Genomic DNA, 17,430 nt, shown 5'->3' on the forward strand with positions numbered 1-17,430 from the left:
GCCCCTTTTAAAGCGAATGTTTTCCCCGCCGCAAACTAGCGATATCGCTGTGGCGGCACTCCGAGCAGGCGCATGACGTCACAACGTGTGCCTCGCCGCCGATATTTCTTTCTTCTTCTCGCTCCCTAGTCACTACTAGTAGCACCGAGCCATAGGTGTTCCGCCGCTGTGCAGCGCCGCGCCTTTCCTCATAATGCAGCTTATAATAATAAAAGTAATTGGTTTCTGGGGAAACGAAGTGGCGCAGTGTCTGTCTCGTATATCCTTGTCACCTGAACTGTGCCGTAAGGGAAGGGATAAAGGAGGGATTGAAAGAAGAAAGGCAGAGGTGCATTTGTGGAGGGCTCCGGAATAATTTCGACCATCTAGGGATCTTTAACGTGCACTGGCATCGCACAGCACACGGGCGCCTTTCAATTTTCAGTTTTAAAGCGAAAGCTTTACTGACCGCAAACTTGCGATTTCGCTGTGGCGGTGCACCGAGGAGGCACATGACGTCACAATACGCGCCTCGCCGCCGATACTTCTCTCTCGCTCACTCCCTAGTGACTACTGTGCACGCGCCACTAGTAGCACCGAGCCACGGGTGTTCCGGCAGCGTGGCGCCTTTCCTAAAAATCAAACTTTGAATTTTCTCTTTTCTCTATCTTCTTCCCTGCCTCCTTTATCCCTTTATTTACGGCGCTGTTCGGGTGTCCACCGAGATATGTGAAACGGTTAATGTACCATTTCCTGTCCTCAAAAACCACACAAAACAAGTCAGCCGAAGGCGTTCATAGAGTTTATTGTCGCTGAGAGCTTTGCAAAAGACGTTCATTTTCACGGAAAGAAAGGCGCAATCCGGCTTCGGGGGTGAGTGGAGACCGCAATCTCGCTTTCATATGCGTGGCGTTGGTGTTGAATGCCAAAAGCCTGCTTTGATTGCGTTCCGCACACTGGTTATGCAGAGCGCCCTCCCGGCCCCCCTGGGAGCATGCAGTTAATGGTTGATCAAGAGAGATTAATCACCAAATAAAAGCTGCGGCCTAGCTATTGCTGCAGTGCTGGATGTCAGCTACAACGCTTTCAGCGCTTATGCATTCTGGCCACATCTCTCTCTCACCACCGCCACACTCTCACCAACGCCACGGCTCCTGGCGCGCCTTGGCAGGCCCAGACGCTATCGCCGCCGCGTAGGAACGCGGCCAGACGCAGTCGGGCGTGGGGTGGGCCCCACCGCAGCGCTTACATACGGGCCTGCAATCCGCACCCGCGTGCCCGTAAGCGCCGCACCGGCCGCAGCGCACCTGCTTGCAGGCAGCACCGAAGTGCCCCTCTCCTCCGCAACGGGAACAGACCGCCTCAGGCCGCGGTACTCGATCATCGCTCGAGTCCCGGCCACCGTCAGGAAGTTGGATGGAGGCTTGGTCATCTCCAACCTGACGAGGCGGGTCCCGTTCCCGATGGTGTTCTTGCTCAGGAAGGTCGTCTCAGTGACCAGCCGGACCTTCCCGTACGACGCGAATGCTGTGACCAGCTCGGCGTCGCTCACGCACCGTGGTAGACGGTAAACCGTCACGTGGACCACCGGAACTCCCATCTGTTCTAGCGGTACTTCTTTGCCAGCGATCAGCAGGCAGCCTCTCGCCAGCATCTTGTTAACGTGCGCCATGGAGGCCACGGCGGCCAGGAAACGCAAACCTCCGAGGTACTGAAGGTAGGTCAGCCCCCCGACACCGACCACCTCCTCGAGGATGTCGATGGGGCGGTCGACCGGAAAAGGTTCCGGCACTGTGAACAGAATGCATTGCGTCTTGGTATGGCGCACAGCTGGGCAGGGTCGCTTCATGGCCCCGCCCAGGTCACCACGGCAGGAGCGCGGCGCCGGGCAGCAGAACGGCAGACAGGACCTCCGGGACGCAGGATCCGGGGGCCTGCCTGATCAGCAACGCTGGAAAAACCGCTGGCTGGACGGGCAGCGTCACAGCCTCAAATATGTCCAATTGGGACCCATATCAGATATTCTGCGGGACCCTTATGACCCACCCGTATGTCGTCGCCTTGGTAGGGTAGTGCAAGAACACGGAAACGTGCACGTTATCTTCGCCGGTTACTTTCCATCCGGCTAGGCTAACCCCTCGTAGCCCGCGAGTGGGTGTGTACGTGCTGCTTGTTTTGTCTATGTTTTATTGCTTTCCAACTCAGTCACCCCTCACAGGCCCGAAGCCTTAATCTTCTTTGGTATATTGGTAAATTTTCTCCCCTGCATGGTGCCGCCTTGCAGGACCGAAGTAGTTGGTGTACGTGACTCTTCTGTTGGCTGTATTTTAATTTTATAACTTAAACATCGCGGCTATGCAGTACCGAAGGTGCGGGGCCTGCGTGACTTCTTCTCTGTGTATTGAATACTTAGTGCGCTGTTTGCTTTTTTTGGGCTCAATGTAAGTTTTGGACTCAACTCAGTGCCTGAAGCAATGCCCGCGAGTGTCTTTCCCGTTAACGACCGATGGCTTTAAAAGAAGCCGACTCAGTCCCCCCGCTTCAGCGCGCTCCTCCCACCGAGCCCTCCCGTATCAAAGCACGAATGAGGAGTCCACATAAACAGGGAGCGAGTTATGCGCCTTTCCTTTGCTCAAAGCTATCGCCGTCTAGAACATTGTCGACACCAACATGAAGGCGTTTCGCTCTCTGAGCCATGAGGACGTGCATCACATGGGCGCCGTCAGCGGTTGCTCGTGGTGGCGGAGTATCGACCTGAAGTGACCTGCTTTTCATCGGACACAGTCTGTGAAGGTGTTGTGCACCTCTAGGCACCATTTTTCTGCCCTTTTCGCCCATTGGAACCGATTTTGGAAGATTTTCCTGTCGCGCCAGGCATAGAACATCGTCGCCGGTTAGGCCTAACGCCGCCGGCTGCTCATCGCCCTGTTTGTCTCCGTGTCTACATCGTCACAGATGGAGTACCGCGTTGATAGCGAAATGATTTCCCCAGAAGAATTCGAAAATGATCCACGGTGGTCCCGCCCCGTCCGGGCCCACAACAAGCTCTACCCCACCACGAAGCCGACATCGTCCAATGACGCGTCAGCAGCGTCCAGTTCCCGGGCAGGTCCAGGAAAGCCTCTCAACCGCCGCACTGCAAGTCTACTCCGCCGAAAAACAAGAAACACGCTCCACTTCCTCGTCTACCAGCTTCAGACCTCAAGATTGTGTTCCGCCCGGGCGGTGGTCTCGACCTGCGGCCCGTTAACGGCGGAGCTCTTCTCCAGCTTCTCTGCAGTGGCGAAGAGATCGACTACGCGCTACCGCGGAGTCAGGAAAAGCTCCGAATCAACCCTTACAATAACTCGTTCACCGTGAGTACGCCTTCGGAAGCCTGGAAAAAACGTAAAGTCCAACTACAAACACTCAGGCTCTAAGAACAACAGTATCAGATGAAGAAATACGTCGCGGCCCCCGACAACGCCGTCAAAGGGATGCTCTACAACGCAGCATATAACCAGACTCAAGCAGATATTTTCTCCGACCTCGTGGCGCTGAGCCCAAGCCGCCACTTCACGATCGCTGACGCCCGCCAACTAGGCCGCACCAAGTCCATCTTGGTCACCTTTATTGTCACCACGGAAGTTCCAAGACAGCTCGTCTTCTACGGCACACTCTGCACGTGTCATCCCTTCGAGGCGAAAATTGAAGCATGCTTCAACTGCCGCAAGCCGGGCCATCATGCTGATGTGTGTCCGAATGAGCGCACCGACATTTGTCCTCGCTGCGGTGCGTCTCATTCCATCAAAGAAACGCCGGATTGCAGTCCCAAGTGTATCCTGTGTAATGGAACGCACTTCACAGGGACGCACAAGTGCAAAGTACGCTTCGAATGCTCCGGCAACACCACGCCGGTCTATACTCTTCGGACAACGCCCCCGGTGAGCCCACCACCGTCTTCGCCACCCAAGAGTCCCAGGGCGTCGCGAAGCCGCCAACGCTCCACCTCCCGCCCAATAACTGGTCGCAGTCGCAGCCGTTCCGTGTCCTTCCCACCACTTCCAGGCTAAAGGGTCCAGGACTCTTCGAAACAGGTGAGCTGGGGGCCGCAGTCTTCCTCGCTCGAGAAGGAAAACGCGGAGCTAAAAGCACAATTGTCCTCCCAGAGTCGCGAAATTGCTGCTCTAAAAGAGCAACTGCAAATCTTTTAAGGCTGAACACTTCCCACCGACATTTCCCCCAATGGTGCAAACCCCGACACATCCAAACGTGCCCCGTTCCTCCTCCGTCTCTGCCCTCACCGCCTCCAACTCGCGCGCCACGTCACTGGCACGTGGACTCCCCGCTAAACGCAAGTCCGCCGATGACGCCAATTCTCCCTCCCAACTAGTCACTGGCAACCTTGTACACCAGGTAACGTATTTCATGCAAGATTTTGAGAAACGCATGATGGCGACGCTAAACACGTTCCGCTCCCAAACTGAAACGTGGATGAACAACATTTCTGACCGCGTGGCGGCGCTCGAAACCCGCCAGAGCAATCTGGAGGCCAATGTCGCGCAATTCCAAACAAAGATTCACGAGCCTCTCCCCAGAGGTCATACGCCACCCCCTGAACCTTCAGCTCTCCGTCATTGCCCAACATGGCTGCGACACCCCAACGCATTAAGGTGTGGCAGTGGAACTGCAGGGGTTTTCGCTCAAAGCGAGATAACCTGCAGCTTTACTTACAAACCCTCTCTAGCCGCGACGCCGCCCGGTCATTGCACTTCAGGAAACTCTGACGTCAGTCAAGCTCCTAAACTACACCGCATACGAACCTTCTACCCAGCCACAGACCAGGGTCGCCACGCTCGTACATCGCAATATCACTGCGATAGAGCACCCATTAGAGGTAGTCGACATAGACGGTCTCCTGCTGGAGCTTCTCTCATCCACGCGCAAGTCACTTAGCCTCTTCATCCTCAATCTCTATAGCCCACCAAAAGGTCCTCCTACCCCTCTTCTTGCGGCTTTCCGCAAGACGCTCTCGATCAGTTCGAACAACTCCATGTTGGTAGTGGGCGACTTTAACGCCAATCACATAAGTTGGGGGTACCGCAAGAACTGTCGCAAAGGCACCTCCCTGTGGTCATTCATTCAGGACGAAGGCCTCTCCCTTTTGAATGTCAGCACGATCCCCACCCGTATTGGTTCCAGTGTTCAGCACAACACCAGCCCAGACCTAACAATTAGCAAACACATTCGCGACAGCCGATGGATCAACACGACACACGCCTTTGGCAGCGACCATTAAATCATTTCCACAGAGGGTAATATCTCTTCCATTACCTCGCCAAAACGACGAGGGACACATGTTTTGGATTGGGACAAATTCCGCCAACTTCGGCGCCTAACCCCGAACACCAGCACGGACCTCTCTGAATGGACCGCCAGTCTCAACCGCGATGTCGCCCGCGCTATCTCCACCATTTCCGAAACTGAGGACATGTCGGCCGCTGACAGCCGGCTCCTCCATATGTGGGAAGGACATGCCAGCCTGCAAAGGCGCTGGCTCAACCAAAAGCACAATCGGCCCCTCAAACGCCGTATCATCTCGTACGCGAGATTGAAACACATGCATGCGACCTGGCCCATCAACAATGGGGACAGGTCTGCGATCGCATGAGTGGCAATTTAGGCCTCAATGACACCAGGTCCTTCCTCAGATATCTTCTGGACCCGGGTCAACCGAAGGCCACCCACCGCAAGCATGTCAGACGCATCTTGCACCAGCTCCCCCTCTCAGACGATGCACTCCTCCAAGCCCTCAAAGATCAATATCTCACCACCACCCCTCCCACCCCCCTCCCCCCGTACACGGGAGACCCCAACCCGGAACACGATGTGGACATCTCTCCGGCGGAGGTTCGGGCCGCCATGCACAAACTTCGGACCACGACCGCCCGCGGCGCTGACGGAGTCACCAACAAGGCGCTCCGCAATCTCGACGGCCAGTCCGTGGAGGCTGTTGAAGACTTGTTCAATCACTGCTGGCGAACGAGAACCCTCCCTTCGCACTGGACTCATGCCCGCATAACTTTCATCCCCAAGCCAAGAAAGCCTCTTGAGATACGAAATCTGCATCCCATTTCCCTTACGTCTTGCATCGGCAAGCTCTTTGAGCACGGCGTCCTTGGTCGCCTCCAGGAACACATGGACGACAACCTCCTCTTCCTCCCAACGATGGTTGGTTTCCATACCCACCTCTCCACCCAAGATATCATGCTTCAGCTCTCAGAAGACGTCCTCCACCCCCGAAACAAGAGGTGCATGCGCGCGGTCCTGGCCCTGGATCTAAAGCAGGCATTCAACAATGTACATCATTCGGCCATCTTGGACTCCTTATCGTCCCTACACGTCGGCACTCGTACCCATCGGTACATCTTAGCCTTCCTCCGCCATCGCACAGCTGAAATCACTTTTGGCTCACTCTCCTCCCCTGTTTTCACCCTCGGTAGCCGAGGTACCCCTCAGGGATCGGCACTCTCCCCACTTCTATTTAATATAACTCTCATCCCCATGGCAAAGGTTCTTTCAGCCATTCCCGCCCTCTCGCACTCTTTATATGCCGACGACATCACCCTGTGGACCTCCACGGGTAATGTCGGCACCATTGAAGAGACTACAAGCGGGGGAAGACATGGTGACCTCCTATGCCCATCAGGTCAGCCTTGCATGCTCTCCTACAAAATCGGAACTTCTGGTCCTTCGCCCCCCCCCCCGGGGGAAGACTGGACAAAACTCCCCCACCTGGCATCGATGTCACCATTGATGCCACCCGTATACCAGATGTAGACAAAGTTCGCATCGAGGGGATGGTTCTTCAGAACAATGGCAAGAACACTGCCACAATCACCAAGCTCAATGCTACCTTTCAACAAACCGTTCGCCTCATCAGACGTATCGCTAACAAACACCGAGGCATGCGGGAACATCACCTACGCCGCCTGATCCAGGGCCGGGTAGTATACTCCCAGACCTATCTCTTCCTCTCCCGAGTAGAGAAGAACAAAGTCAACTGCCTCATCCGTCCGGCGTACAAGACGACCCTCAACCTCCCCCAGCTCACGTCGAATGAACGCCTTCTTAAGATGGGCGTACACAACACCCTCGCCGGGCTCACCAAGGCCCATCGATCTGCCCAACTTGATCGGCTCTCCTCCACCCTATCCGGCCGTCACATTCTTGACGCCATTGGCCTACACCCCCCTGGCTATTATACCCACACCTTCTCCCTCCCATACCGCACTCGAGACCTCATCAAAAATTCACCCCCTCCCCAAGAACATGCATCCCGAGCATCACGCGGCTCGTCGTGCTGCTCGGGCTGCAGCCCTACACAAACACTATGGCGCACAGCCGGAGAGCGTCTACGTCGACGTAGCCTCTTACACCTCCTCTTCCGCCTTTGCCCTGGCGGTAGTGTCCAATTCGTACACCCCTATTACGGCAGGCACTGTCATTGCCCTCACTCCTGCAGATACAGAGGAGGCATCCGTAGCTTTAGCCATCGCTACTACACAGGCGACCCACATTTTCAGCCACTCAAAGACCGCGGTCCGTAGCTTTGAGAAAGGCCGGTTCTCCGAACCCGCTTTCCGGCTCCTAAGCCGGTCTCCCGCCCCTACCCGACCTATTCAGCTTCTTTGGGTCCCGACCAACGTTGGCCACCAAGGTAACAAGGCGGCTCATTCTTTAGCTCAAGGTTTCGTCAGCCGAGCAGGAGCCGCCGACGCCTGGGGAGACGCTCGGTATCCAATGGTCGCGTATCACGAGATAACTCTACACTGCTGTGAGCAACGGCTAACGTATCCCCCTCCGCACAAGTCTCTCACTACATTGCAGCAGGTGACGTGGCGCCAGCTACAATTTTGCACCTTCCTCCCCCTTGCACATTTAGCCCTGGTTCACGCGGGACTGTTCACGCCGGTATGCACCCTCTGCGGCGCTCCGAAAGCGGATTCTGCACACAATCTTTATTTTTGCTCTGAGCTCCTTCCACCAGCCGATTGGCAACTCACAGACATCGAGCGATTGGAGGCTGCGGTGTCCACTTCTGACCTAGCTGCCCAACGGCAGCTAGTGGACTGGGCTTTGGAAGTCGATGAGAAGCATCACCTTCCGGCCACGAGACGCATCCAAGAGCAATCCCATCACTAGGATCTAACAATTAAGGCTTGCTCTACTTTATAAAGCTTTTCACCACCACCACGCCAACACCGATGAACACAGTGAACGGCAATACCCTTCGCTTTGTATATCCTGGAATAGGCGAGCTAATTCACATAAATTTTTTTATTTCACAATCACGAACTAATCACGCGCTCAACCTAGACGCATTTCTTATTGAGTAAATAGTTTGTGTATATTACCTCTCCTATTCTCTCTACCTGTCCCCTCACCTCTTTTATTTAATTTTTCCATTCTCCCTGCTATCCTTCATGTCCGGTGCCCCAGCTCAGGTGCTTCAGTATCGATGGCAGATGCCAGGGCTTGCAAAATCTTGTCCCTCCTTTTTATTATTATTTTATTGAAATCCCCTTACTCTTTCACTGTCATCGGGTTCGACCCCGACCGCGGCATTGTGTTTCAATGGAGATGAAAAGGCGCTCGTGCGGCGTGTTCAATCAGTGCACTTCAAAATCGCCACATAGTCAGTATTACTCCGCAGCCCTCCACTGTCTCCTTTGACTCCTTCCATTATTCCTTCCATAACGTCGTGGTTCGGGTGTCCACTGATGTGGCAGACGGGTACTGCGCTATTTGCTTTCCTCAATAGCCAGTTTGTATTCGCACTGAAATTTGACCTACTGCGGGTTTCCCTTCCAAACTGTGTGCTTGAAGATTGAAATATTTGGCTACATTAGTTTTAATGGCCACTTGTGCGAGTCAATTGAAAATGCAAAATGCCTTTACTTTTTGTGCAGCACGCACTCAAGTGGTAACAAATTAACTACAATCCCTCAAAATCCCAGCGCACCTTCGAGCGTTTCTTGAACTGTCATAGACAACAGTAGGAATAGGTTGATGGTTCCATTCGCAGTACCTTTGAGGTTTCTATGTTGCTGTCTGCGCTTTTAACATGGATTTGTGTGTACAGGCACGTATCTACATACATAATTGTGAGCGGCGCATTTCACTACATATCAAATGCGCTTTCTGCATTGGTGGCTGCTACCGTTTGGACATGGCGATGCTACTCCACGTTTTAGGAACTGGAAGCCTTCGAAACCTTCTCATCGGGTTCCCTCATATGTCCCAAAAAACAAAATTCTGCCGAGAGTGAACCTGCCGCGGTGGCACCGTTAATATTTGTTCATTGCGAAGCGGGTAGTTTATGTCATTGCTGGCGTTCGGTACGCTCATTAGTGGCACAAGTTATCTTCTGTATACAGCCATATGTGCTGAGCTGTAACAGAATGGAGGCGTACCGCGGGTAGGAGGGGCCACTACGACAGAGAAGCTGCGCAAGCAAGTTCAGTCTACCTGTTTGTTAAATTGTATTTTCGATGAAAACCCTGTTTTCGCTCAATGTTTCATGCTTTACAAAAGCAAATGTTCTGCATATATTGATGCAAAAGCTTTCTACATGCTCACAGGTATTTAACCTTACCAGAAAATTCTCGTGTGTACTTCCCAGTCAATGCTTGTCTTCATTTCAAAGCACAACCAGTAAAAATGTATTTAGTCTAAGAGAGTAATTGCTCAGGGGCAACGACCCAAGCGCGGCTAGAGGGCTACAAAGAAAAGCTTGCACAGAAACTTCGTAATAATAATTAATAATTTGTTTTGAGAGAAAGTAAATGATGGGGTATCTGTTTCATGTATCGTTGGAAACCTGAATTGCGCCATAAGGAAATGGATAAAGGAGGGAGTGAAAGAAGAAAGGAACAGTGGTGCCATAGTTGAGCTGCCCTGCCTCATGCTAGCCATACCGGTCAGCTGAGCTGGTAGGGTGTCCGCGCCAGTGAGCAGGTGGCTCAGCGTTCGAAGGCCAGACGAGAAAGAATTGTTCTTTAGAAACATCGTAGCTAAAGAAAAATTCTCGTCAGGGCTTCAAACGCTGAGCCACCGGATCCCTGGCGCAGTCAGTCAACCAGCTCATCTAAACACTACGGCTAGCATGAGGTAGGGCCAGAGCGAAGTGGTTAATCACTCAATGTGGGAACAGTGGTAGTAAATTTTCTTTTTACGAGAATCCTCAAAGATGGAGCAGATTCGTAATATTTGCAATGAATATCTACTTCAGTTTACAAATCAATTCTACTTTGGAGGATTTTTCTGAAACTCCTGAGAATACATCGAATGACTAGGTTTATGAAATGATGTTCTGATCATTGATCAGCGCAATTGCAGAGAACAAGCTATTGCATCACGACGTGAGGTTAGTAGCGCATTGATGCTCGTGCACAATACCATAGCTCCGGTTGCCGCTGACTGAAGAGACACAACTGTGTTCAGTTTTCAGCGATAAATATTTTTAAAGCGAAAGCTTTGGTGCCCACAAACTTGCGATTTCGCCGTGGTGGTACTTCATTGAGACACGTGACGTCCGACCGCGCTGATCGCCGCCGCAGGCATTTGGTAGGGCGTGACACCGCGTTCGTCGTCGTTGCGCTCGACTCCGCTGGCTTCGACAGCAGCGTCGCATGCGCGATAAGATGTCACAGGATTGAAAAAGAGAGCTGGCGTGCGCTGCAACCACAGTTGAGGCGACAGTATGTCCAGCGAAAATTCTGATAAGCTGGGGGAGGCCTGAAATCGACGACGGAACGAGATGAAGAGGAACTAAATCGGCCATCAAACATTTGAACAGCGCGCCGAACGACTGGTTAAACGTCGCCGTGAATATGCCGCCACGGGACAGGCACGTTTAATGTCCGGTGTCTCGACCGCTAGCAGCAGCGACCGCAGCCGGAGGAGAGACCTGAGTTCTGTTTCGCTGAAGCCGGCCCGTGATGAACGATAGAATGCGACCAAGAGGCGTCAGCGACGGGCTCAAGAAACAGAAGAACAACATGCCGTTAGCCTAGAGAATAGGCTTCAATCCTTGGATAGCCTCGGTGCTGAAATCAAACATGGACCTACAGATCAAACTGGACGTTTATGTCTGTGCTTCATACGTTGTGCAATATGTGAACACGGCCAACCAGGCAGTTTCACACTTGCTTGCGTTACATAGATCCTGGCATAGCCGAGCTAAGCAACTGCCGTTTTTTGTCTAATGCTTCTACGCCGAAACCTTTTATCTCAGAACCTATAGCTGCCTTTTCAGGCACAGCAGCAGAGAAGACATAACCTTGTGCCTAGAGGAAATAAAAAACTGGCAGTGCTTTAGTTCTGGTTAAAGCTGGAGAGGCGCGATAGATACAGCTTTCCGAGTGGAACGCACTCAGTCGAATTGCAAAGTCAGTCTTTAACCGCTCTGTTTCGCGGACGTTAATTCTTCTGGCGCGTTCACACTTGGACATTCGGCGGCGTGATCGAGCGGAACCCGCTTCCGCGGCAGAGATTCCGCTGAAATATCCAGCGGAAAGGCCGATCGGTCTAGGACCGAATTCTGCCGCCGGAAAAAAATCCGCCAAATCTCGTCAGCCAATAGGAAGGCGAGTACCCGCGGCGACAAACATGGCGGCGCCCTTCGATGCTGGGCGCATCGCTTCGGACTGGATTCGTCGCTGTTACTGCATTTTTCAGCACGTTCACAGGCTATAAAAGAGCCAGCGTTCTTTCGCTTTGTCTTATCTCGCCCATAAGAAAACGTTTGAGCGATAAGTATGCTTTAATTTTCATTTCGGGTGACGATTCTTCCCCTTTAGTCTTAAGAGGGGCGTCGAGTTGTTGACAAGAATGGTTCCTGTCCTAACCACCAGATGGTGCCACTGGGCGTTTAAAAAGTGAGAATGTTAGAAATGTCGTAACGTCCGACAAAATAGCTGCATTTAGCGTACGCAAGCGTGCATAAGGTTTTGGTACGTAGACAGCATAGATTAACCTCTTGCCACATCAGTGTACGCCATGAGCAGACGACACACGGGCGATGAGCGGCGATGCGGTGGCCGGGAATTGTGAACGAGACAGCATTTCGGCGGCCGCGGATTCCGCTTCCTCTCGCCGCCGAATGTCCAAGTGTGAACACGCCATTCATCTTCGTTCTCTCCTCCCGCCCACTCCCCCTCACTCCGCGCCACGTGGCCAACCAGGTTACCAAGCAGTGTGGCGGCGCCACCACGGTGGCCACGGCGATGAAACGCTGAATGCTCGAAATTCCCCCATAGTGTAGCTTTCGCTACAAGATTGTTAAAATTTCAATGCCTACTGCTCGCTTAACCTTGTCTCACTGGGAGGTTAGCAAAAACGATAGGAAGATTTTAAAGTTGGTAAACTGAGTAGACATGCGAAAGCGTGGATTTAATCTCGATTGTTTGCTGGGCCCTCGGCACGTCTAGCAACCGTATTAGACTCATCCTTAGCCCTGATTGCGTTTAAGCTTATCAGATCTCTTTGCTCCAACGACGGAAGTTGTTGAAGACGACGATGTGCAGTACGCAGCGCAAGAGTGTGTTGCAGTTTAACAAAAGGCACAACCAGCTGTGAAAGGGTTAATCAGGATTCCTTGCTGGGTCGTTGGCACGTCTAGCAACCGTTTTACTCAGCGTTAGCTCTGATTTCATGGCGCCCTCGTGCAGTGGTCTGCGTAGCTCATCTCTGTGTGCCACAGAGAGTTCGAAAGCCAGTCTCGACAATATTTATTTTACTTCTGCATGGCCTGCTGCTAATATGGTAAGCTACTAAAGGTTATCTTCAAGGTAAAGCTTCACACACACACAGCTTCGGCGCTCTCTGAAGTCCTCAACATCTCCCTAGGATCTGTCGCTTACTGAGCGAACAAGCCGAACAGACTGCCGTTAAATTTTACGTCATAAGCTCAAACGACGGAGTGGTTCGCGAGTGTGTTCAAATGCTTAGGTTTCGCGAGCCCGCACTCCAGACAGTGTCAACGTTTTCTATTCTTCAAGTAAAAGTTGCAAAGGGTGGATCTTCCGCTGCACTTCGCGGAAGCGGAACTCCGCGTCGCCTTGCCGTTTTGCCTTTCAAGGTTACGCTAGTGATGGCACTCCTTGCCCTGGTTCCGAGGACCTGTCACCTTTGCCACTTTGCGAAGCGACAGAAGAAGCTCACTCTTCTGTAATGCTACATGCGCCTGAATGCTCAAAGAAAAACAGTTGAGTTGAGATGTTGAAAGCTACCGGGGGATTAGCCTTGCTTATTCTGCGGCACACAATAACTCCACACAGTCCACATCACAGTCCACTCCAGAAGTCACCATCTAAGCACATATTCCGTCAGAGGTTGAGGTGTTGGATGCTACAGACAATTGCTCCACAGCAGTGTCCCTTCGATATTAACAATCTCGCATCTACCCCGCTAAGCGCACCATATACGCACACATTCAATCACAGTAGGCCATAGTCTGTTCCTGCTGTCACCATTTAAAAACAAGATCCGTGTTCAGCAGAAATGTTAAAAGAAGGCGTCCAGCCTCCCTTCTGCATGCCTGGTTTCCACCCCGGTAGACAATACCGCACTGTGCTGTGACGGGTTCCTGTCTTCTTGAAGGAAGCGAACATCACATGCCTTTCCGCGTTGTACTCTGGGCAGTACATAATATAATGTTCGATATCCCCGCACACACCATATAAAGAGCAGAGCGGAGATGATGCTATGCCGGTCTTATGCATGCATGCAGTAGTGCGAGCAGAGGCCGTGCGAATTGGACGTAGAAGGGTCGCCTGAGATCTTCTCAGTCCCTTGGTCACACATGGCTTGTGGGGCGCACTCCACAGGGTACTGAAGTGATCGAGCACCGTTTTCCTGCAGAGACTTCTCCCATCTCGAGGTACTTTTTTGATGGAATCCTTGAGAGAGCTTTATGGGCGAGACTGTCTGCCACCTCATTACCGTTGACTCCTATGTGAGAGGGCACCCACTGGAAATGTAGAGTAAAGCCTCTGCTGTGCATATTCTGCACCAAGCGCAGAGAGCTTAGAGACAAGGCGTCAGTAGGGAATCCGCGCTCTAACCTCTGAAGGGCAGATTTTGAATCAGTTAGGATGACAACAGGTTGAGCCGGACAAGACCCTAACTTCCGTAAAGCCGCCTCAATAGCAAAACTTTCAGCCGTTGTGGAGGATACGACAGCAGTACATAGTACGGACCACTTACAGTCCAAAGAAGGAATGTAAAAAGCCGCTGCGCTTGCTTGTTTGACCTTGTCCACAGAAACATCCGTGAAAATTTGAAGATGGCAGGCATACTCTGTTTCCAATTATTCCAGTACAAGCGAACGCGTTGCTGCCAAAGGAGAGCTGCGCTTTGCGCTCACATGAAGAATTGTGACCTTACAGGCGTGGGGCGGAAAAGACCAGGGGGGTCCCTTAATGTCCAGGGGGGTCCCTTAGGCATTAATGTCCCTTCGGACATTAATGCCTAACGAACTAAGAGTATTGAGTGCCAAGTAAGCCTTCGACTCATATCTCTTGCAGAGCCACAGGAGAATGGATCGCCCAGCTACCGTCTCTCCTAAGCGGTCAAGATGCATTAATAGTCAAGATGCATTAATAGCCGCCTGGGCAACTCCAATGGCTCTTCTTAGGCCCTTTCTGTGGATAACTTCGAGACGCTCAAGTTGTGATGCCGAGGGCGAAATTAAAGGTAATTGATACATTTTCCGGCTGACCACCAGCGCTGCATGAAGTTTGACCATTGAAGAAGGGTGGTTTAACCATTGCTCACGTGCAATTCTACGGATCACAATGAGACGAGAAGATACAGATGAAAGAATCGCGTCTACAGCTTTTCGCCACTGTAGACGGGAATCAATAATGACGCCCAGGAAACGCACGTGGTTGGATTGACGGATGCAAGAGTGACCGAGGTCTATCTTCTTTAGCGCTTGACGTCTTCCTACACCTGGAAACAGAATAAAGCCGGTTTTGTCCACTGACAGAGACAACCCCACACCTTCAAGGTAAGCTTGTGCTGAAAGTATAGCCTATCGAGCTATCAGGGCTAATCGCTTGTGTTGATAGCCAGTAATCCAAATACAGATATCGTCAGCATAAAGTGATATACGCACTTGCCTGCAACTTTTTTCAACGAATCGGGTAGGCCAGCCATTACGGCGTTAAAGAGCGTGGGGGAAAGAACACTTCCTTGAAGCACACCACGTGATAGAACCCTTTCGGTGCTTAACGTACTCCCTAACCGTACACGAACCGCGCGATTACTTATAAACTCGTAAATGAATCTTAACATATGGCCCTGTATGCCCATGCCTTGCAAACTGTTTAGAATTGAGCTTTTAAGCATGCTGCCGTAAGCCTTTGCAACATCAAGGAAAATGGCTAAGGTGGAAAGGCCGAAAGCTCTCTGGTGTTCAATGTGACTGATCAAGTCTAAGACGCTATCTTGGGCACTAAGACCTCGGCGGAATGCTGTCATACATGATGGCAGTGAATTGCTGTCCTCAAGCCACCATGATAAGCGTTCATTTACCAGCGTCTCCATCAACGTAGCTACACAGGAGTTCAATGACAAAGGGCGATACGAGGCAAGGTCTGCCATGCCTTTGCCATTCTTCAGTACTGGAACTACATGTGCCACCTTCCATGACGGAGGAACATCGCCAGTCTCCCAAACTCGATTGATGAAGTTGAGGAGCTCCTTTCTGAATTGCAAGGGCAGATTATTCAGCATTTAATTGGCGATGCCGTCGGGACCTGGCGAACACCGGCGCCGCAGGCCACTGAGCGCAGTCTGAAGCTCACGAAGCGTGAACGGGACGTCCGTGATAGACCTGGAGGAAGCAGGTGTTGTATATATATCTATTTCAGAATCAGCGCGTACGAGTGCATCTGAAAATTCCTCTGCCAAGCACGCGATAGGTTTTTCTTTGCGTATTGCAAGAGCTTCAAAAGGCTTCGAAGGGCGAAATTCTCCAGCAAGGCTGCCAATAACTTGCCATATTCTCGTTATCGGTGAGAACACAGTCAAACTAGCACAGAATGAGGCCCATTGCGACCTATACAGCTTGTTCGTGTGCCGTATAATAGCAGAATTTAGCCTACTGTAGGTCGCCTTCAGTTGCTTGTCGTCCTTCTTCCGCACGAGTTGGCGCTTCGCCATTCTTCTTGCTGCACAAAGGTTCCTGAGTTTTAAATCCGTGGCCGGAAAATGATCAGGTAACTTGACCGCCGTAGTTGCTGCTAGCTTACTAGAAACCTACTAACTCTATCGTGTTGACATTCGCTCCCAACTCAGAGCGCCCCGAAAAAATTGATCTGGGATTCACAAAACACGCAGTTGCAGATTTCACTGAAGCTCCTCCACGGTGTTTTAGATGCCAACGGTTTGAGCACGTGGCCAAAGTTTGCACAAAGGATCAACGCTGTAAGCGGAGCGGAGGCAACCACGACTTTAAAACCTGCAGGGCAGATTTTGCTTGCGCCAATTGCGGTGGAGATCATCCAGCGAGTTTCGGAGGCTGCCTCTTCCGCGTGAGCGCTCTGCGCCGTCGGATGTCCTTTATTGCTGGTCCAAAACCCCCACCGACTGAGACGCCTGTCCCAGGATTAGACGAGTTCCCAGTATTGGAGTTTGATGTTGTTTCGTTGCCCAACAATGTCCCTAAGAGACCTGAGTCCAGCAAGACGCCAAGGCCCAGTGCGCGCGAGTCGACTGTTCGACCTCCAGCATAAAGTGTCCATGTTCCTGAGCGGCCGGATCACAGCCTGAATCTAAGGCAAGGGGGACCTTCATATGCACAAGTGACAAAAAAATCAGCTACTGCGGCCAAAATTGTGTCCCCGTCGGCATCTTTTGTCGATGTTGTAAGTGAGTGCGTTACGCAAAATAAGGAGCTCAAATATCAAGGTATGTCTTACCTTCTTCATGTTTTCTTTGGGGCCCTGCGTTCACATGTTCCAGCGATGGCGCCTGGTAACCTGAATAATTTCCTACAGCTGGTGCTTTATTTTGAGTCCCTAATTTCCACCATCGCTGCAAACTTCCTTGTGAACTCAAATGAGTGGGGCTAAACCTCGTGGATCTCATATGCACCGAAAAGTGCCGTTTATTTGCAGTGGAACTGCGCTGGGATTTTAAGTCGGTTAGCTGAACTAAAACTTTTCTTGAAAGAGACTTGTGTTCCAGTATTGGCCCTGTCAGAAGTTGGCCTGCCAAGCGGGAAATTTTTGACTGGATATGTCGCCCATAAAAACTGCAGCATAAAGTCATTTCCTGCAGGAAGTGCTGCGCTCTACATAAGAAGAGAAATTCCACATGTTTCTCTAAGCGTTGCCGATCTTTGCACGGATGACATTGAGGTAGCGGCTGTGAGAATACAGCTCGGCTCTCGAACCCTTT

Source organism: Amblyomma americanum, chromosome 5 (assembly GCF_052857255.1).
Source record: "Amblyomma americanum isolate KBUSLIRL-KWMA chromosome 5, ASM5285725v1, whole genome shotgun sequence".
Taxonomy (NCBI): Eukaryota; Metazoa; Arthropoda; class Arachnida; order Ixodida; family Ixodidae; genus Amblyomma; species Amblyomma americanum.